The 22,936-nt window shown below is 41.0% G+C and overlaps 1 protein-coding gene across 5 annotated transcripts in view; it reads right to left on the reverse strand.

Moving 5' to 3' along the window:
• Positions 1 to 5,019, reverse strand: part of zbtb16a (zinc finger and BTB domain containing 16a) — a 256,819-nt gene extending 251,800 nt beyond the window's left edge. For 3 of the 5 annotated variants that reach the window (XM_059956858.1, XM_059956857.1, XM_059956854.1), the window contains exon 1: positions 4,827 to 5,019. The gene's annotated coding sequence lies outside the window, so the exon portion shown is untranslated. Of the gene's footprint in view, positions 1 to 3,055; positions 3,120 to 4,826 lie in introns of those variants that run through there. The other 2 variants (XM_059956856.1, XM_059956855.1) reach the window with 2 other exon arrangements.
• Between the last annotated feature and the right edge of the window lie 17,917 nt (positions 5,020 to 22,936).

Below are 22,936 nucleotides of genomic sequence, written 5' to 3' on the forward strand. Positions count from 1 at the left end.
ACTTTCATACAAACAGCTTCATATGAATAAAGGGAGGGATTTCATTGAAACCTACCAGATGTTGAAAGGGCTCCACGGAGTAGATGTGGAGAGCATATTTCCTATGGTGGGTGAAATCAAGGACCAGTGGGCACAGCCGCAGAACAGGGGGACAACCACAGAGATGAGAAGGGACTTCTTTAGCCAGATAATGGTTAATCTGTGGAATTCATTGTCATAGATGGATGTGGAGGCCAAGTCATTGGGGATATTTAAAGCGGAGGTTGTTAGGTTCTTGATTAGTAAGTGTTAAAGTTTACAGTGAAAAGACAGGAGAATGGGGTTGAGGGAGATAATAAATCAGCCATGATGGAATGACAGCAGATTTGATGGGCTGAATGGCCCAACTGTGCTCCTATGTCTATGTTTTATTTTTTAAAAACTTGAAAATTTAAGTTTCTAAATTCAAGAAATTCAGTCTTTTAGTAAAGTGAAAACTGTAATTACTATCAGAAAGGAACATGTGCACGTGTCCCAAATAAAGAGGTCACTGACTGACAAGGAACAAAGTTCACAAAAGATTCATTATTCATTTGTTACCAAGCCATTACCTGCACTACATTTGAATTTCTTTCCAAAATAATTTGTTTCAAGGCAGTAATACACCTTCAAAGTGCAGCTGGTGCAATAAAACAACTTATGGCTTAGAAGCCAATTTGATGAGAGTGTCATATTGTACGACGCAAGCCAAGTATCCATTATTCTGTATAATAAAACATGCATTATAGCAGACTAATTCCTTTAAATTTCTAACCTCGCTTTCAAATAATAGCAATAACACTGTTGCAAATATCTCAGGGTATCCTCATTTTGAACAACACTTCTCCCTAGCCCTATCCTCATGAACTCAATGCCAAAGCTTTCAACTTCCTGGGCAAGTACAGTTATCCAGCATAAGTGTAGCAACTGCATACAAAGCAACTTAAGAGCAATGATGACCAACAAAGCACAATATGCAGCAAAGTTTCCGCCACGCTAACCTTTCAAGGGCAGCATCGCACCCAATGACGCAATCGTCCTTCAAACAGGGGATGTCACTCAATACTTATAATCTACATTTTTTTTAAATGTACATTTAAGCAATAAAAAGTCTTGAAAGAAAGAGGTCATTCAAATTTTCCTACTCCACAATGTGAACTTTTATCAATATATTGTAACAATAGCCATAGTTCGAACAATACGTCTTTGGACAACAGGGTCAAGAAGTTAGTAACACTTTCCTGAGCAGAACTGTTTCAAAATATATCCAATAATTTTGCCAAAATAAACTAACTAATCATTCTCCTTCATTCACTACAAGGTCTCAGGAACTACATGAGTGAATTACTTAACAGCATTCTTATCCACACTATTTTTATTGGTGGATATTTCAAGAAATCTCCTTAACTGTTTTTTATGAATTCCATAATATCTTCACATTTCTACAATTAATATTCATGATGTGTTCCCAATTAAAATTTGCTAATTATTAATAGTGAACACCTGTCATGATTTTTCCAGGGTCCATCTTGTATGGTAGAGTGCCCCACCCATGGAGGCACAATTTTAACAAACTTATACATCCTACAAGTTTGAAACACTGAATGCAAAATAAAACAAGACCAGTTAGTGTGTGTGCGCGCGAGTGAGTGAGTATGAGAAAGTTTCAACAGTAGATTTATTTCTGCAGAGTATGAAAACTAGTGCAGACTAGTTGAATTGAATGTCTTGTTTTGGAATAGCAGGCCAGGAGTAAATATATGAATAAAATATGAAGTTTGAGAATAGCAAGGAAAAGGCTGACCACTGAATACAACATGATATAGTGTAATACTAAAATAAATATGATTCACCCCCAAGGTACTGCAGTAGAAAACAGAGTGTACTTAAAAAAAATCTGCCTATGTTACAATATAACACTATTATGGTTGACTCCTCTTGATTCATCTCTAATTTCTCCTTTCAGACTAGAATATCCTGATTTCAAAGTGGTCTGGAGCAGATAAAGATTATCTTTATTTGTCACACGTACATTAAAACATACGTTGAAATGTGTCAACAACCAACAATCTGAGGTTGTGCTGGGGGCAGCCCACAAGTATCGCCTACCATATACGTCTTTGGACTGTGGTAAGAAACTGTTCTGCCACTTGCTAATGTGGGGGGGGGGGAGAGGGCGGAATGTACCATCGCTCACAGACAGCAATGAGAATTAGACCCAGATCGCTGGCATTGTGTTAACCCTTACACTGTGGAAGCTTGCTGCCAAGAAGTCCTGCCAAGCAGCTACTAAATTAAAAAAAAAATGAAAGCCTGGAGTATTTTCATGGATACAGAATAGAAGAGGACAACAGTACTTGCCCTACATGACATTATTGAAAACCTAGGATGATCCAGGGAGATGAAAGACGTAGGAGTTGGGGGGTGACAAGAGGAAAAACTAACTGGGGAAAGAGATATAATCAGTATGCAAAGAAAAAAAAGGAGCTTTGAAGGATGAGTGAGCCACCAATATTCAAATTTGCAGAACTCAGGACTCCACTAAAATCTGAAGTTACATGTTGTAGTGAGCAAGTTTGATAAGGAGGGTAGTGTTCTCAGCAGGTGGAATCAATCAAGGTACGACCCAGTCCACACACAAAAAAAAACTCCACACCTGGTCAAACTGATATTCAAACAAATCCTAGCTGCAAACAGACAAACTATGCAGGTAGTGGAGTCAAGGACAGGAGCAATATTTGCCATTAACTATCAAAAGAGACTAATTGATAAAGGGATAATAGATCAAAGCTGATATATCCAGAAAAAGTGAGTGATTATTATACAGATTGACCGGTGAGGAGTACTACTGTGCAATTTGGCAGTTACAGTAAAAACTGATTGGATGAAATATATCACGTTGTGTCCAATAATGGACATTATCCCACCATTATGAACGTTATGGTATTCCCCTCCAGGGTACCTGCATAATTTGGAGCATTTATATCAACTTCCAACTCAAATATACCGTTCTCCTTTCATCGCACGTTTAACCTACAGTCCATGCGGGGTGTATCTGTGTGTGTGGCTCAGCTGGGAGCGCCCTCAGAAGAGCGACTATTCGGGTCCCACGTTAAGGACTCGAATGCTAAACTCCAAGCTGACCCTCCGGTCGGTTCACGGGATGATCCGGACGGTCAGACGTGATCTCGTACCGAGGCCCCGTCCACTCTGGCGAGTGAGCCCAGAAGACCACACACCGGCTTTGTCTTTAAGGGCAATGGCGATATCCCGGTGCCTGCTAACCTTAAATAAGTATTAAACAAAACTATCACCTGCTCGTTACACCGACCCAGCAGAGTACTTCGGGACCATCCGAGGTTGAGTAAGGCGCTAAAGAAATTCAACATCTCTCTTCCGTTCGGTGTACTTTAACTTGCCAATTTACTGCTTCTATTAAATTCAGCCTGACAACACCTGGCGTCCTCTCGCTCTGACAATCCCTTCATTAAAAGCCAAACCGGAAAATTTAAAAAAAACTATTCCTTGTACTAAAGCCTGTCTTAACCCACCATCAATAACAGAAGGGCATCTTAAACCAATTTTCTATCATTCTAATTGCCCGCAGAAACAACTAAATATTTTGTTAGGGAACAGTACATCATCGTGATCGGAATGTAAGATCCTATTCTTACAATAACGTTTCATTCGGCTGACAAAGGCACCGTCAGATGTCCCAACTTATTTATTTTCAACTAAAAAGGACGAGGGTTAAAGCGCCGCCGTGCGAGTGAGAGCGTCCGGCGAAGAGGGACGGTTCCATTAACAGCAACCTCTGAACATCTGAAGTTCGGAAGTCCAGTGTGTGGAAGGTGTCTTACACCAGTGCCTGTGTGTGGCAGTGGGGAGGGAGGCAGTATAATAACCCAGAAGGTCCCCACTGTCTGCCGCCGAGACCGTATATCCAACCCGGCCTCATCTCTCCCTCCTCCCCATCCTTCAGCGAACCCCATTTCCAAATCCTCCCCTTTCCACTGTCCCTCTCTCCTGGATCATTTGTAGTCAGCGTCGCTACCCAATAAATCACAACACCCAGTGGATATCATACTGTTAGACTCGCTATATGTAATTAGGAACCTTGATGCAAATAGATTTAAATTAGTCGGCGAAGAGGAAGGGAGATAGACTGCAGGTTGGTTACAATTCTGTGTCAATGGTAATTGAGGGAATACAGAATGGTTCGGTTAACGGTACTTTCTTCGCACAAGCGCCGTTTTAAATATGCGGCCGCTTTTCTCTTGGAGGGATTGGTTTAAAAGCCCAGCACTAGAATATCGCAGCTCGGATCCCAGCAACGACCCCTCGTCCTTCCTCCGCCAGCGCAAGGAGCCCGTTGAACGGTAGAGCACTCAGGAGCTCCTTGCCATCAATAAAGCACACACACGTACCGACCCCTCCAGGGAAAACACCGCGAAATCCGATTTAAAACCCCGCAAGGTGATAACTTACAGAACGGGAGAGGTGGGGGAAAACATGGATATTTTATATTACATATCACACACACGAGGGGTTAAAATTCCAAGTACCCAATAACAAAGACGAGCTGAGCATCCCTCGCACGTTACAAAATGTATTTCGCACGGGTTACAGTTTCTGTCTAACCCTCCGAGGGATGCAAACCAGTATCTCCCCCGTCAAGTGAGTTTTATGGACAAAATATTCTCCAGCGAGACAAAGAATTAGACACAGCAAACCCCCAGAAAGAGAACGCACAAACACACAATTGCAATAATCACACGGTAGGATAGTAACATTATTTCTTCGCATACCTTCTTTTCCTCTCTGGGTATAAATAGGTTTGCCTTTTTTATATAAATACAATCGTCTTTTCATTCAGCACAGCCTCAGTCTCGAGGTTCTTACCGAATTATGCACGCTATTATTAGCGCAGCATACAAAACAGTTCACAGTACGCGCCGCACTCACACACATACACCTCTCTGTTTTAATGTAGCAAATCAAAAGATTGGAGACGTCATCCGCTCGCGTCTTTGACTGAGTCAAGTCCGCATCAGAGAGCTGGAACCGACCGTCAAAGTTGGGGACTTGGCGCCGTGTGACAGCTGCCGTCCCGCCATCTTTGATGCTGGCGCAAGCTCTCCATCCCCCCCCCCCCCCACTTGTACAAGACATCAAATACAATGGCACCTAGTTTATCCCTAACAATGTTTTGTTCATATGTTAATATTTTCTATGAAATAAATGTGCAAGGGAGAGATTAAATTCTACGTTTAAGATATTTGCATTTAGCCGTAATAGCGTGTCCGGGCAATTCATTTTAATTCCAGTGACTGTCTCAGACCACCGTTTCGGGTGTTGTCCGTTGTTTATTTGGAGCTCTAATTCGAATGCACAGCAAATGTATTTTACTCCCACTATTTTTAAATACGGCTGCAGTGGTATCTGGAAGTGACTTAAGTTTTAGTCTCAGCGCATTGAACCACGTCTTGCACTTTGATCGCTCTACACTGACATGTTGATTAGCCCCCGTTATCTAGTCGTATTGCCCAATGCAAGGCGGAGAGTGACCATTGCAACCTCGTTATTTTCAACTGTTATCACATTGTCCACCCTAAATGACAGTCTAGAGTAAAGGAAATCGAGAATGCCTTTCAGTCTCCTAATGCCAAATGCAACAATTTGTCATAAATACCTGTCCGTTCATATGTATGCGTATTTCAGATACACACTTTCTTCTACATATTATCATTCATTTCATTTTTACCAGACATTGTTCTAATGATTTCACTTAAACGAGGCAAATGTCTTAAAGTAAATGATACTAAAAAGTTGCAGATGTTGGAAATCTGAAATATAATCAGAAAAAGCTGGAACACAGCATGGGAGGGTAGAGAAACATTTTTAAAAGTTTCATGTTGGGGCCTTTGTTCTGATATATCCTGTATTTTCTGATTTTTAAAAAAATATTTCAGTAATTTAATAGCTCCAAGTGGTCCTACTCTAACATTCTTGGAAGTAAAAACTGCTCAGTCACTAAAAGGAAATGACTCAATTGCCTTTCCCAATTGCAGCAAGACACTGGAACACATTGCAGAGGGGGGGGGGGGGGGCTGACAATGCCTTGTTCATAGTCACTATAATATTACAATGAATTTTTTTGACAATGGCTTGCTATCCATTTTACAAACTACAAACAAAACATTACACATAACTGATTTGCAGATCCCATGACAAGTTATTACAATGTTACCAACAAGACATGTTGCAAGTTACCACAGTATTGTAGACTGCAGGCATGAGTCACTGAAACTATCATTCTTTAATATAAAAAGGGAAACAACTCAACTATTATTCACACAAGAACGTTTAATACAATTAACAGTACATAAGGAAGCAGAAAGAGAGAGACTGCTCATAGAAACCATTCAATTTAACCCTTGCAGCCTACTTTATTTTCTCCTATATTGATATTGCAGATCTCCCAGTTTCCTATTAATATTGGAAGCAATAATTGGTAACTGAAAGCATCAAGATACACCTGTGCCAACAAAGATCACAATTGATAAGAATGGCAGCTGTATTCAGTTTACACACACTGTGGCTGATTGGTATATTTGGTTCTCACTACTGTTATAACAGTAGACGTCCTTATCCTAAAGTTGTAGCAATAGAAATCCTGATTGACAATATGCATTATTCAACATTGGGACAAATATGACATGACCATAATACATTCTGAGATACTTGGCCAACTGGTCAAGACAGGCTAGTCTTGAGCAAGGCAAGGCAAAGGGTTGAGTTAACAGGAATGTGCCTCAATATCTTCAGAGGCACATTTTAAACTCCAAGCCAAAAAATACTGAGATCACATTGAGGAATATTAGATGAATGAACTGAACTTTTTGTAAATCAACTGAACTCCCTATGGCTGAGCACATGAATTGCAAGCAGAGTATAACTGGACCTGGTATTATGGGCACATACATCTGAGCATTAAGGTATCTGGTACTATTAGAATGTGGAAATGCTCACTATCTCATCCCTATTCATAATACCATGTGAGATGCCCAAGAAGAGCAGTGTAAGCTGCCTCAATGTCTATCATCCAGTAGTGCTCACATCCACAGTGACAAAATACTTTGAGAAGTTGGTCATAGTTAGAATCAACACCTTTCTCAGGAAGGACCTGGACCCACTGCAATTAGCCTATCGCCACAATAGATCTACAGCAGACACCATCTCAATGGCTCTTCATGCAGTCTTGGATCACGCGGATAATGCAAATACCTACGTCAGGATGCTGTTCAATGACTATAGCTCAGTATTTAACACCATCATTCCCACAATCCTGATTGAGAAGTTACAGAACCCGGGCCTCTGTACCTCCCTCTGCAACTGGATCCTCAAGTTCCTAACCGGAAGACCACAATCTGTGTGGATTGGAAATAACATCTCCACCTCACAGACAAATAACACTGGTGCTCCACAGGGATGTGTTTAGCCCACTGCTCTACTCTTACTACACCAGTGACTGTGTGGCCAGGCATAGCTCAAATACCATCTATAAATTTGTTGATGATACAACCATTGTTGGTAGAATCTCAGGTGGTGACGAGCGGGTGTACAGGAGTGAGATATGCCAACTAGTGGCGTGGTGTCACAGCAACAACCTGGCACTCAATGTCAGTAAGACGAAAGAGCTGATTGTGGTCTTCAGGAAGAGTAAGCTGAGGGAACACATACCAATCCTCATAGAGGGATCAGAAGTGGTGAGAGTGAGCAGTTTCAAGTTCCTGGGTGTCAATAGCTCTGAGGACCTAACCTGGTCACAAGATACGTATTGATGCAATTATAAAGAAGGAAAGCAGTGGCAATATTTCATTAGGAGTTTGAGGAAATTTGTTTTGTCAACTAAAACACTTAAAAACTTCAACAAATGTACCATGGAGAGCATTCTGACTGGCTGCATCACCATCTGGTATGGTGGGGGGGGGGGGGGGGGAGGGGCTACTGCACAAGATCGAAACAAAATGCAGAAACTTGTAAAATTAGTCAGCTCTATCTTGCGTACCAGCCTCTGTAGTATCCAAGACATCTTACCATCAGGTAGGAGGCACAGAAGCCTGAAGACACACACTCAGTGATTCAGGAACAGCTTCTTCCCCTCTGCCATCCGATTCCTGAATGGACATTGAACCCATGATCACTACCTCACTAATTTTATTTCTGTTATTTTGCACTGCTTATTTAACTTAACTATTTATAGACATACTGTATATATATTTAATGTAATTTTTATCTATATTTATCATGTATTTCATTGTACTGTAGCCATAAAGTTAACAAATTTCATGACATAGATTAAATCTGATTCTGACTTTGATACCAACCAGTCTACCAGACTCACCAATTGGTCATTTTACATGTGATGGGCTGTCAGTCACTTCTCACACAGTATCATTGGAACCAATACTGTCTTGATTCTTTGTTCGAAGTTCAAAGTAAATTAGTTATCAAAGTTCATATATGTCACCATATTACTACCCTGAGATTCATTTCCTTCCAGACATTCACAGTAGAACAAAGAAATACAATAGAATCAATGAGAAACTACACACAAACAATGACGGGCAAACAGCCAATGTGCAAGTCTTTCCCACCTGGTCACCCTGATTGAATGCTTGCATTGAGATGAAATAAAGGGCAATTATAACTTCTGATCTCATCCATAGATGGTTTTATATACTGTGACTGCAAGGTACAATGAATGTTTCCAACACGTGGGGATTAAACCATCCACAACTGACAATCGATGGCATTCATCTTTTGGATTCACCAGCTATCAACATCATTGGAGTCAATGAGAAAATTAATTGGACGACAGAGTGTATGTCATATTAGTATACAGGTATACTGTGCTTTTCAAAGCAAGTCAGAGACTGGTTATTCTACTGTGAATGACTCTTCTGACTTTGCCAAAGCCTTTTCATTATCAATGAGCTACAAGTCACAGTCATTGTGGAATGGCCTTCATTTGCAGTTCAAATATTTTCAAGAAGCCAAATAGACATATGACAAAGCAGCCTGAGTAATTAGCACTGCAGACACAATGTCAGATATCCTCTCTGCAGAAATGTTGCATTATGATTGGAATGAATTTTATCTACAAAAAGCACCAAAACAAACCGCCAAGGACATTTAACAACACTCCCAACACACACAAATTCTATTATTTAGAAGATCAAGTCCAACAAGTGCATGGGATTGCTGCCCACGATATCCCAGCCAAGTCAAGTGCTATCCTTAACCTGGAAATACACACTTCACAGTGGCTAGTCATGATCTTCCTTGAATTCCACACCTGAGCTCATTCCCCCCCCCCCCCCCCACACCCCTCAGTTGTTCAACATGATGGATCAACACCCCTTCTCAATTTGGAGTAGCAAGTAAATATAAAATTTTCCAGTGATGTCCGCATGCCTTGAATGATATAACTATGTGCCTGTTAGCATTCAAAGCTTACTAAGTGTGAGCAGAGATTGTTACTACATTAAACATTAAACTACATTAAAGGGCTATTAAAATAAAAACTTCATGCCATTTTAAAAGTTCCCCCCCAGGCAGATAATCTGATCAACCATTCTAGTTAGACCCCTCACTCCCCTCTATCTGCACTGCACTATAAACACTTTGAACTACTTTTAGTAATGCTATTTACATTATAATTACTATGTATTTATGGTCATCTTATTCCATATCCATACTTTTACCTCTAACTTTATTTTTATATAATTCAACTTTGTTGAAAGTTGTTGCTTTTTTATTGCATGTTACATCCTGACCTACACAGGTAAATTCCTAATACATATAAGTGTAAATGGTGAATAAAGTTGATCCTTAATCTTAGTCACACTATTGAAAATTGGGCAGGTAAGGTGTGACTACATCTGGAAATCTGAAGGTATTTAAGACACACTTATAGACTTGTAAAAGGAGCTAATGCTGTTTAGTCACCCCCACTATGCACTGTTGAACAGAAGTAGTCAATATTCTACAACAAGCTGTAGTCACAACTGAAGGTGCATACTCTGTACATTATTGATCTAGATTTAAAATACAATTCTCAGTATATCGGATTACTGATTTACCTCCCAATGTCACTGAGTGCACGAAAATATATCCTAGTTAGGGTTAGTAGTAGTTAGGGTTAGTAAGCATGCCGTGTATAGCTAAATGAACACCTCAGGGGGAAAAATACCTGTTTTTTAAAAAACATTTAACATACCGCGGTGTGGCGCGTGCTGAATAAACTAGATAGATGTCTTTTAAAAAGGTTTAATGTTCTGTACAGGGCACAGGACGGGTGATGTTTAAGAAAGAACTGGCTACACACAAATCAAAGAATTCAGACGTACAAATTAGTGTCTACAAACTGTAGCAGGTTTACCAATCGCGGCGATGCCCCATTACTCCAACGCCATGTATTTGTAAAATAATGATTTTTCATAACTGATGTACAAGAAGAGCATCAAGATTTTTAAAAATCAAGTAAGAAATTGGGGGAACTATTTCCATATTATTCATTTAGTTGAGGTGCTGCTAGCTAGTGTTTCCCTGACCTTTTTGTCCTGTAGTTTCTCTTGGTTGTTGGACAGCGCACTTTCTTTCGCTGCGACCGCGATTCTGCTAATCTGAAAACCAATGACCACTTAGCCCTCACTCGTGTGAATAAACTTGCAGCAAGTTCACTGCAGACATCTTGTGATTGAAGTTGAGTTCATGTGATTTAATTACATGTTAAATGCACGTATTTGCGAGCAATGTTTGTGCCTGGAACAAATATGGAGGCAACGCACTCACTCCACCTATAGCAGCACTGCAGAAATACAGGCGTCTCATGAATTCAGTTCAGGAGACGTTTTAACGGGACTGACTAGAATTTAAACAAGATGATTATATAATTCAATATTATTATTACCAACAGGGTGTGCGATGTTCAATGAAGTCATATCTAATTCAAATCAATCCTGTTCAAAATTAACACGACATTTCTCTAGCGGAAACCCGAATGCAGGGCGAGAAATTATCCTCAGGAATCGATTTCAACGTTGAACCAAAGATACCGAATTCCTTCTCATTCGATTTCAAGCGAGTATCTGGGGAACAATTGAATTCACAGTCAAAAGAGGAAACGGGAATTGTTCTCCGTTCGCGAGGGGGAGGGGAGACATTTAGGGGGATTACAATCATCAGTGAAATCCGACTACCGTATGAAGTTTATTTTGCTTTCACACTGCAGCGTCACTCCGCATGTTATTTATGATACTTCAGTTTAAAGCCCAGAACTTACCATTTTTCTAAAAATAAATATAATTAATTAAGGGAAGGTGCTCTTATGTTCCCTCAAGGAAGTTTTTAAAAACTTTCTTTAGAGTGAAACTAAACTGGGGAACCCTAACAGAATTCCTACTTCGTTGCTGTACTTTCCCAGTTACCACAAATTAAATTAACTTAAATTTACGAGTCCAATAAACTAATTTGCTTGCCTGCTTCCAGGCGACGAAAGGTTGGCTGCAACCTCGTTCCTATTTAGTGAGGTCTCCACCAATAACTTCGAGCCTCCCTCCCCGATCTAATTTGGTAGCCTGCACTGCAATGGCGAGGATTCCTTCAATAAATATGACAGGTAGATAAATTTAGATATGATAATCAAAAATTATAATGCAAGTTATTGTTGGACTAGAGCACTGTCCAGATATATACGCACACACACACACAGAATCATTGGTAGGGTATAATTGAACGTCTAGGCTCCAGATAACATTCAAAATGGTGGATGAACTCTGCAGGTCAGGCAGCATCTATGGAGAGGAATGATGCATCAGGCCGTTCATCAAGATTCATTGGTTAATTAAACATCTGACTGGATGATACTGAATTCATTTGACAATGTTTCGTTTAAAAACACATTCACACATTTTACTAGCTGTGTCTTGTAATGCAGCAGGAATTGATAAGGCCACAAGTTCAATGACTACAATATTCCCAGGACCACCATGATTCCCTCCTACACCATTGCAATCATCCCCAGTTTAGCTTCAGATATACAGAGAGTGGAGCTCGCAAAAATGTAAGCGAGATATATTTTTCTTCCTCGCTGACTGTGGATTGTACAGAGGTAATTGTGGCCAGGTTTAGAGGCATGCCTAGCCTTCGCCCTCCATGGGTACAATATAAACAGTGTGCTCTTGTTGAATCAGGTCAATTTTCTAACCCAGGAAGCAACAGTAAAATGAAGGATGTCAAAGTTCGTGTTGTTGCTGAGGCTTGCACGTTTCAATCAGAAAATGGGTTTCACATGGTGAACCCAAAAGCTCGTTCTACCTAGTACTTTTGGTATTGGGTGTACTGTGCTTTCCTTTCCTATTTTAGACTGTGAAGTTACATGGATTTAAAAAGGATATGAACCTTTGGACGGTTCAAACCTAAGGGCTCTGGAAAACTATGACTTTGAACACAAGGAGAATCAAAGGTTTGGCAAGGGGACTGGGAAGGATGTCATTAGCTTGACAATGGGCAGAAAAAATTCATGAGGATGTTATCGGGATTTAAAGGCTTGAGTTACAAAGAAAGACAGAAAAGGCTTGGACTTTTCCCCCTACAGTGTAGGAGGTTGAGAGGTGACATTATAAAGGTTTATAAAAAATACAATAAGGGATATTGTTCCTCAAAGTTGATTAGTTACAGTCTTCATTTTCCAGGGTAGTGAAGTCTAAAACTAGAAGGCATAGATTTAGCGTGAGTGGGGACCTGAGGTGCAACTACTTCTATACAAAAGGTGCTGGGTATATCGAGTGAGCTGCCACAGAAAGCTCTAGAAGCAGGTACTATTAAAATGTTTCGAAGACATTAAGACAGATATATGGATAGGAAACATTTAGAGCAGGGGTTCCCAACCTCTTTTATACCATGAACCAATCCCATTAAGCAAGGGGTCCATGGACCCCAGGTTGGGAGCCCTTGACTTAAAAAGGTGAGGGTCAAATGCAGGCAAATGGAACTAACTCAGGTAGAAATTTTGGTTGCCATGGAAGAGTTGGGCTGAAGGGCTCATTTCCATACTGTATAATTCGGTGACTGTGACTCTGACTTGTGAGTTCCTCTGGCATTTTATGTGCATTGCTCAAGATGTTATCCTCTGCTCTCCTGATCATTTGGGCATTGATGAGGTTGTAGTTCAGGAGTGGCACATTTGCTGCATAATTTAGTAAAAGTATGGCAAGGAGAAGAACTGGGTGGTTTGCTTTTCCATGTATTGTCTCTGTTCTCTATGACCCGAGAGTGCTAATAATATTGGTAACTTCAAATGGAAAATGTTCCATTTTTCAGTACCAACTCTACGAGAATGAAAATTCACAAGAATCAGCAAGAAACAGTCAAATTGTGAAAGAGGTCTCCAAATGGAAATTGTAATTCATTTAATTTAAATTTCTTGATTAACGTCATACAGGGGTACAACTGGAACTAAATGTCAAGTATTGGAATGAGAGATTTTAAAGTAACAATGTAGCTGAAGGAAGTAAAAACAGTCACGTATAAGGCTTGGGTCTACGGCTTAGCAAGCAGATAAGGTAGGTCCAGGTACAGTTTCCCTGGACTTCATAACCAACTATTAAATTAATCTAAAAACTGAGTGAAGAAAAATAAGTCAGCAGTATCTAAGAAATTCCCAGAGTAAGTACTAAATTCACCCAGCAGAAATCAGGTGTATTTTTCTTTTACCCGATGATGTTGGGGCTTCTTGATTGTTTCGAAGTGAGATTAATGCTTGTGTTTACAAGCTAGGCACTGAAAGAACAAGCAGTCAAAAGACTGCACGCCAAGATCTGGCACAGTTAGAGTCACAATGATTCACAGTCTGGACTTTGGCCAGTCTGATAAGCACTTATTGGCACAGATCAGACAACTAGTCAAACAATATTACTCAAGCACAATGGGGATGTGTTTGGAGAGTGCCACAAGACGCACAGCCATGTGAACTAATCGGCTTCAGCTCTGTGTTATAACTGAACATTGGTGTTTGGGGATTAACAGTTTTGGGGGGTAGGGATAAAGTTGAGTAATTTTATTCAGTGTGCCAAATTATTTGTTTCATCAGTTTTTTGAAATTTATGTTATAAATTTATTGTATGTATGTAATGCAATTCTCTCATAAAGGATTACAAGTACAGAGAATCGCTTGGTCACTAGTTTCTTAGTGTAATCATCCAAGAAGCCACATTCATATATTTTACAGAAAGTTTATTGTGTGATCATTTCATCCTTTCACCTTTTCTACCATTTACTGATCTTTATACAATTCTTATTCTGTTCCATCCAAAAATCTTGAAATACAATTATTCAAAATCCCATTTGAAAGAGTGGGACCCACTTAAATGGTTTTAACATGGATTGTTCACAGAGTTCAATCTCCTTCAACACTTCCAGACCTGTTTCTCAGTTTTGGCATCTCATGCAGTCCCCATTCCTTTTACGCCACCTTTACTGGCCGTGCGTCTACCTACTTGAAAAAAACACCTCTGGAAATCCCTTCATAAACCACACTCTTTCTGTAAGAGTCTCCCCCAAACCAATTTAATTGACCAAGCTTCCACAATCTCACTTTCTTTGGGTCAGGGTTATTTTTAGAGTCCTCGAGTCATAGAGACAGGCTCTTTTAGCCTACCAAATCCCTGCAACAAGCGGCCATTAACACTAATTGCAGACTAATGCCTCATATATCCTCCCTGTATTCCTATCTACACCTCCCATATCTTACCACTCACTGATACGGTAATCGACTGAATCCTTAGGAGCATTGATGTATACGGAGGGGTCCTGTGGTGCACGTCCACAGCTCTCTGAAATGGCGACACAAGTAGATTGGGTGGTAAAGAAGTCAGATGGTATACATACCTTCATCAGTTGGATTGTTGAGTGCAAGAGTCAGGAAGTCAGTTGCAGCTGTATAAGACTCTGATTATGTCATATCTGGAGCATTATGTGCAGTTTTGGTTGTCGCATTACAGAAAGGATGCAGGGACTCTGGAGAGGGTGCAGAAGAGATTCACTGGGTTGTTGTTCCAAATTAGAAGGTATTAGCTTCAAGAAAAGGTTGGACAAACTGGGACTGTTTCCTCTGGAGTGTCATAGGCCAAGGGGCAACGTGATTAAAGTATAGAAAATTATGGGAGGCATAGACAGAGGAGGTAGTCAGAGCTATTTTCCAAAGGTGGAAATTTTAAACAAGAGAGGAAGGCACTGCCAGGGGGCATTGTGGAGGCAGAAACAATGGTGCTTAATAGGCATTCAAACAAACAGGCAGGGAACTGAGGGATTATAGACCACATGCAGGCAGATGTGCAGTTAACATCCTGTTCAGCACAACTAGGTTGAAGTGCCATTTCCTGTGCTGTACTGGCCAATGTACCCACTGGAAGCAGTTTAAAATACCAATCCACTCATCCTTGGGATCTGAAAGGAAACCAAAGAACACCCTAAGGAAAACTCCTGCAGTCACTGGGAGAATGTGCAAACTCCCTACAGACAGCACTGGGGAGCTGGAGCTGCAACGTGTATCCAATGCCCAGGAATGGAAAAGATGTCAGAAAGTAATGGATATAGCCCTGTCTATCACAGGCAAAGACCCTCCCCACCGATGAGCACATTTACAAGGAACACTGCCACAAGAAAGCAGCATCCATCTTCAAGAACCCCCACCATTCAGGCCATCAAACTACCATCAGGCAGGAAGTAAAGGAGCATTGGGTCCCACACCACCACGTTCAGGAACAGTTATTACCCCTCAACCATTCAGCTCCTGAACCAACATGGAGAACCTCAACAGTGAACTGACTCCACAACCTACAGACTCACTTTTAAAGGAGTCATGTTCTCAGTATTAAATATTTATTTTTTATTTGTACATTGGATGTTTATCAGTCTTTGTTTATGTATAGCTTTTCATAAATTCTATTGTATTTCTGCAAGAAAAAGAACCTCATGGTAGTATATGGTGACATATGTACTTTGATAATAAAATTTACTTTGAATTTGACTTTGATTATGGTGTTGTGATCTGGGTTTATCATGTTTTATTATATTAAAGGTGCTGTTTCAGTGAGAGTTATTACTCTGGCAACAGAACAAGGACCAACATCAGGAGCATAGCCTGGGAGCCTGCCCTGCTGTGCACCTTCCTTCCAGGAGGAGTGAGCATCGGAGCATGTTGAGTACACATTTTAAACGCCCATTGCCTGAGCACTTAAATCTGCAGCTTATCTCCCGTGATAATATTAGTCTATGAAAATGAGGATCTGGGTGCACACATCATAAATAAAGCTTTTAACAATACAAATGGACCATTTGTAAACAATATTTAACAGACTATGGTTTAAACAGCATTATCTCATTTTGGAAGCAAGTTACTTACACGCGGAGAGTAGTTGACCATCATATGCCCTACTGATCACTGGGAGTCTGACTCAAAGGAACAGCTGTGAGGATCTTTCATAGGCAGCTCGATTCTGGTCATTCCATGTGCCCCATTCCTCTATTCTTTAGTTCTCCTCATGTCACTCCTGTAGGATCAATGTGGAATTGGAATATGGATTCATTAAATGCCAACCAGTGAATTTATCCCATTAGAGTGACTACTGAGAGGCTAGATACTAAAAGTCTCATCCCAGCAGAGTCCTATTCAAATTTCTGAACCTCATCTATGACCTCATTCCTAATCTCCTTCAGCACCCTAATACATCTGGAATCTCTTCAATTCTGGTTTCTTTGGTATTTCCCCTCCATGGACAGTCTTGCCATTACCTTGCTAGGCTCCAAAGCCCTGGAAGTCCCTGCTTAAAAGGTTTTCCTTTCTCTATCCTCACCCGAGATTCTATTAAACCAAACCACTAACCAGAAATTTGTACTTGGTCAATAAAATTTGGCCTCAGGCTGTATAAAGAGACATTCATGTTCAAAGCACTGTCTAAATTAACTGATGGAGTTGTAGAAGCATTGAAAGAGACCTATTAGTCCACCAGGTCCGCATTCATCATCAAACACCCATTTACACTAATCCTGCACTGCCTACGGTTTATTCTCTCCAGAATCTCATTAATTCTCTTTGCATTCTACTACTCTAGGGATCATTTACAGTGGCCAATTAATTTTTTAACCTGCATGCCTTTGGGATGTGAAAAGAAACCAGAGCATCTGAAAAAAAAAACACAATCACAGGGAAAACTTGAAAACTCCACGCAAGCAGCAACAGAGACTGGGATTGAACCGGGATCAGTGGAGCTGTGGGCCAATGGCTCTACTAGCTGTGTCACTGTGCTGCTCTGTGTGCATTAGGACCAGTCCTTCTGTGATCCACACTTCAGGATAGGAATGGGAACTAACCGACTTGGACGATGGAATGATTGTTGGTGCCAGATGGGGTGGTTTGAGTATCTCAGAAACTGCTGATTTCCTGGGATTTTCACACACAACAGTCTCTAGAGTTTACAGAGAATGGTGTGAAAAACAAAAAAACATCCAGTGAGTGGCAGTTCTGTGGATGAAAACACCTTGTTAATGAGAGAGGTCAGAGGAGAATGGCCAGACTGGTTCAAGCTGACAGGAAGCCTATTGGGACATATGCCACTGACAACAGATTGCCAGAGTTCTCTGTTCTAGGCCAGTCTTTCAAGATGTCCCCAGGTGTAGCTCATCTTTTTGATGTCTTCTGGACAAACATCCTTCCTCTCCCAAGAATGAGGTCTTTGGAGCTTCTGTAGATCTGTCTATTTTTTTAAAAATGGGATGAGGTCATTAGCCTCATGCCCAACCCTACTCCTTTCACAGCTGAGCTTAGGACTGACCATGGTGGAGCTAAAGGTACACTGACTTGGTTTTAAACATGAACTTAAAGCTAAATGGAGCACGTGGAGAGGGAAAGGAATCTGCGAAGGCAATGCCAAGGAGCTGATCAACCTTAGGATCATGAATCAACAGCACCAGTGGACCTGTATAAACAGTGTAGGAGTGCACCACCTCACAAACTACCCATCCACCCTGTCAGCACTTCCTGCCCCACCCATGGAAGAGTCTGCCTTTCCGCAATGGCCTCATTACCCACCTCAAGATCCATTAAACCTGAGTGGAAAAATGAGATCCTCTATCCCGAGGGATAGCCTATGCACGAGATTCTATTTCCAGCATCTCTGCAAGTCCAAGCGATATCCACACACATGATATCATGATGCAAATTTTAATCCCAAACCGAGCCATTAGCAAAATATACTCAGTGGCCACTCAATTGTCTCCTGTGCCTAATAAAGTGGCCACTGAGTGTATGTTCATGATCTTCTGCTGCTGTAGCCCATCCACTTCAAGGTTCGATGCATTGTGCTTTCAGAGATGCTCTCAGCACTCCGCTGTTGCAACACATAGTTATTTGAGTTACTGTCACCTTCCTGTCAACTTGAACCAGTCTGGCCAGTTTCCTCTGACCTTTCTCATTAACAAGGCGTTTTCACCCACAGAATTGCCACTCACTGGGTGCTTTTTTTTTGTTTTTTTGCACAACTCTTTGTAAATTTTAGAGGCTGTTGTGTGTGAAAATCCCAGGAGATGAGCAGTTTCTGAGATTCTCAAACCACCCCGTCTGGCACCAACAATCTTTCCACGGTCAAAGTCACTTAGATCACATTTCTTCCCCATTCTGATGTTTGGTCTGAACAACATATCAACCACTTGGCCATGCCTGAATGCTTTTATGCATTGAACTGCTGTCACATTATTGGCTCATTAGGTATTTCCATTAATGAGCAGGTGTACCTGATAAAGTGGCCACTGAGTGACGGTAAACATATTTACCATACATTTTAGACTAAGACATAGGCCTTCACTAAGCCAATTCCTTTCATCAAAATATTTGTCCATTTAACCTGACATGTGCCTGATGAATATAAAGAAAGCCATTAGGGAAAAAGCTAAAGTCATTGTTTTCTGTAGATATTAGTTCAAAACTGACTCATCTAATGTAAAGAGCAACTAATGGCAAGTCTGCCTTGTCTTTGAATACACCAGCTCACTGAATAAAAAATACTATTTGTATCCAAACAGTGATTTGTGAGGATAGAGGTGAATTCCTTGAAATAAAAACGGGAATTACATTTGACAGCAATATGATGAGAAGAGGAATTCATTACTTAAAATATTTCCAAATCAAAGTTCAAAGTAAAATTTATTATCAGAGTACATACAGGTCACCACATAAAACCCTGAGATTCCTTTTCAGTGGGCAAATCTACAGAACAGTAACTGTAAAAGGGTCAATGGACAACAAGCTGTGCAAATGCAGATATAAGTAAATAGCAATAAATAACGAGCATGAAATAACAAGATAGAGAGTCCTTAAATGAGGTGTAGTCATCCCCTTTTGTTCAAGAGCCTGATGGTTGAGGGGTAGTAACTTTTCTTGAACCTGGTGGTGTGAGTCCTGAGGCATCTGCACCTTCTACCTGATGGCCGCAGTGAGAAAAGAGAATGGCATGGGTGGTGAGGATCTTCGATGATGGATGCTGCTTTTCTACGGCAACATTTCATGTAGATGTGCTCAATGATTGGAAGGGTTTTACCTGTGATGTACTGAGCTGAATCCACTACCTTTTGTTGGATTTTCTGCCCATAACAGGCCGTAATGCAGCCAGTCAGCACACTTTCCACCTCACATCTGTAGAAGTTTGTCAAGGTTTTTGATGACATGCCGAATCTCCACAGACTCCTGAGGAAGTAGAGGTGCTGTCATGCTTTCTCCACAATTGTATTTAAATGATGGGTCCAGGATAGGTCCCCTGAGATAGTGACACCCAGAAATTTAAAGTTGCTGACCCTCTCCACTGCTGATCTTCCAATGATTACAGGCTCGTGGACCTCTGGTTTCCCTCTTCTAAAGTCTACAATCAGTTCCTTGGTCTTATTAACATTGAGTGAGAGGTTGTTGTTATTACACCACTCAGCCAAATTTTTAATCTCCCTCATGTACGTTGATTCATCCCTTTCTTGGATACAACCCACAACAGTGGTGTGTGTTGTCAGCAAACTTGTATATGGTGCTGGAGTTGTACTTAGCCACACAGTCCTCGGTGTAAAGCGAATACGGCAGAGGGCTAAGCACATGTCCTTGCAGTGCTCCTGTGCTGATAGAGATTGTGGAGATGTTTTTGTCAATCTGAACTGACTGGGATCTACACAAGTGCGGAAATCCAGGATCCAATTGCACAAGAAGGTTTTGCCAAGGTCTTGGAGTTTACTGATTAGTTTGATTAGTTACTGATGAGGATGATGGTGTTGTTAAATGCCAAGCTGTAAATATCTTCTCACATGAAAGGAATTTAGGATGTGAAGCAACTTCTTATTTTCATTTTCAGGTTTCATGACAAATGCAGAGAAGGAGTTAAAATACATAGGAGAAATCTGCATTTGGTTTGCTCTTCAAAATCACTGATCTTGTTTACCTTTTTTCTGCATGTTGGGTGAATTAATTCTCTGATTAATTTTTTATTCTTTACACATTGAGTTGGGGTGTATGGGGTACCCAAGGAGGGCTAGAACATCTGGTGAAAGGGGTTGTCCTGTCTATTCTGGGGCAGCTCACTCACCTTTGGTCCCCACTGGACACTCAGCTTTTACCCGTGGCTCCACACAATTGATTGCACGCGACAGTGGCCACACCCCGGTACACCGCTTTGACAGGCGCCCTAAACCAAGTGAGAGTCGCTAGTAGACTTCATACCCTGGTGAGATAGGGACGTGCTTGTTCTAGTATGTAAAGTCAGCACCGGCAAACTGGGCAGATGAGATCTACAGTGAGATCCAACGGCCAGGAAGGCGGCTCTGCAATGCTCCGTGGAGAGCGAAGGGCACGGCCAGGCACAGAAGATGTCATGGTCATCCACTACAACCAAGGAAGACCCCAGTTTATCATAAGACTATAAGGTCATAAGGCATAGGAGCAGAATTAGCCCATTTGGCCCATCAAGTCTGCTCCACCATTCAGTCATGGCCGATCCTTTTTTTTTCTATCTCCTTCTCAACCCCAGTTCCCAGTCTTCTCCCCGTATCCTTTGTTGCCCTGTCCAATCAAGAACCTATCAATCTCTGCCTTTATTACACCCAACTACCTGGCCTCCACAGCTGAATGTGGTAACAAATTTCACAAATTCACCACCCTTTGGCTAAAAAAATCTCACCACATCTCTGTTTTGAAAGGGTGCCCTCTTGTCCTAGACTCTCCCACCATGAGAAACATTCTTTCCACATTTACTCTGTCTTGGCATTTCAATATTCAAAAGATATCAATGAGATCCCCCCTCATCCTTCTGAATTCCAGCAAATACAGACACAGAGCCATCAAACGTTCCTTGTATGATAACCCTTTCATTCCTGGAATCATCCTTGTGAACCTCCTCTGAACCCTCTCCAATGCCAGCACATCTTTTCTAAGATGACGAGCCCGAAACAGTTCACAGTACTCAAGGCAAGGCCTCACCAGTGCCTTATAAAGCATTAGCATCACCTCCTTGCTCTTGTATTCCAGACCTCTTGAAATGAATGCTAACGTAGCATTTACCTTCTTCACCACCGACTCAACCTGCAAGTTAACCTTCAGGGTGTTCTGTACAAAGACTCCCAAGTCCCTCTGCATCTCAGATTCCTGGATTTTCTTCCAGTTTAGAAAATAGTCTGCACATTTACTTCTACTACCAAAGCGCATGGCTATGCATTTTCCAACATTGTATTTCATTTGCCACTTTCACGCCCATTCTCCTAAACTGTCTAAGTCCTTCAGCATCCTACCTGTTTCCTCAACACTACCTGCCCCTCCACCAATCTTTGTATCATCTGCAAACTTGGCAACAAAGCCATCTATTCCATCATCTAAATCATTGATATACAGCATAAAAAAAAGTGGTCCCAACACTGACTCCTGTTTGTTCATACCACTGGACCCAGACTTCTGAGATCGAGAGAGGGGACTGCCCCAGTGCAATTTCCCTTTTAAAACAATTCTCTGGCACAGGTTTCCTGTCATTGCTAGACATGATGGACAACAACCATACATTGAGTGCAGTTAAGGGAAAGGGATGTTTAAGCAGTACCTTAGGGTTATGTAGGTAGATGATGTAGAAGCACAGATTAACAATTATCTCATTGAAAGATAGACTATAATAATGTTGAGGCTAAAGGTGTTACATTATGTGCACAGGCTCAGATTAGGCTTCTCACTTCGAAGGATCATGAGGTGATCTAATTGGCACCTTAAACGGATTAAATAATTTGATAAAATAGACATAAGTCTTTCTAATGGCAAAATCCAGAACAAGAGAGGCAAAATGAGAGCTGTGTTTGACAAGGGTAGCACTAATTCACACAAAGAGCAAGTTGTGAACTACAACTTGGTCACTGAGAAAGGCAACAATGTCCCAGGGACATCTCACATGCACAGGTCAAGGAAGATGACACCTTTTACAAGTTACAGAAGCACAAAATACTAAATATTCATCTATAGCCACATTCATTTAAGATTCTACAAATCTTCTATCAATAGGTCAGGGTTACTCTGGAGAAACGGGGGTCAATGAGGGGTGTTCTTATAAGACATATCGTGGTGACTAGTTACCAAAGACAAGAGGCCATGAAAGTCCTCTACTTTAGCTGACATCTATGGGAGTCTTGGGTCTCAATTAGCCTCAGGATACTTACCAAGAAGAGATAGAAATCGAACAATAAACCTCTTCATCAGGAGCCCTGGATGGAGAATTTATTTCCTCATTTCCTTTTTCTTTTTTTTGGGAAGCCTTTTGGGATCAAAGCTCCCTTGCTTCCAATCTAG

The sequence above is a fragment of the Hypanus sabinus genome, chromosome X2 (assembly GCF_030144855.1).
Source record: "Hypanus sabinus isolate sHypSab1 chromosome X2, sHypSab1.hap1, whole genome shotgun sequence".
Lineage (NCBI taxonomy): Eukaryota > Metazoa > Chordata > Chondrichthyes > Myliobatiformes > Dasyatidae > Hypanus > Hypanus sabinus.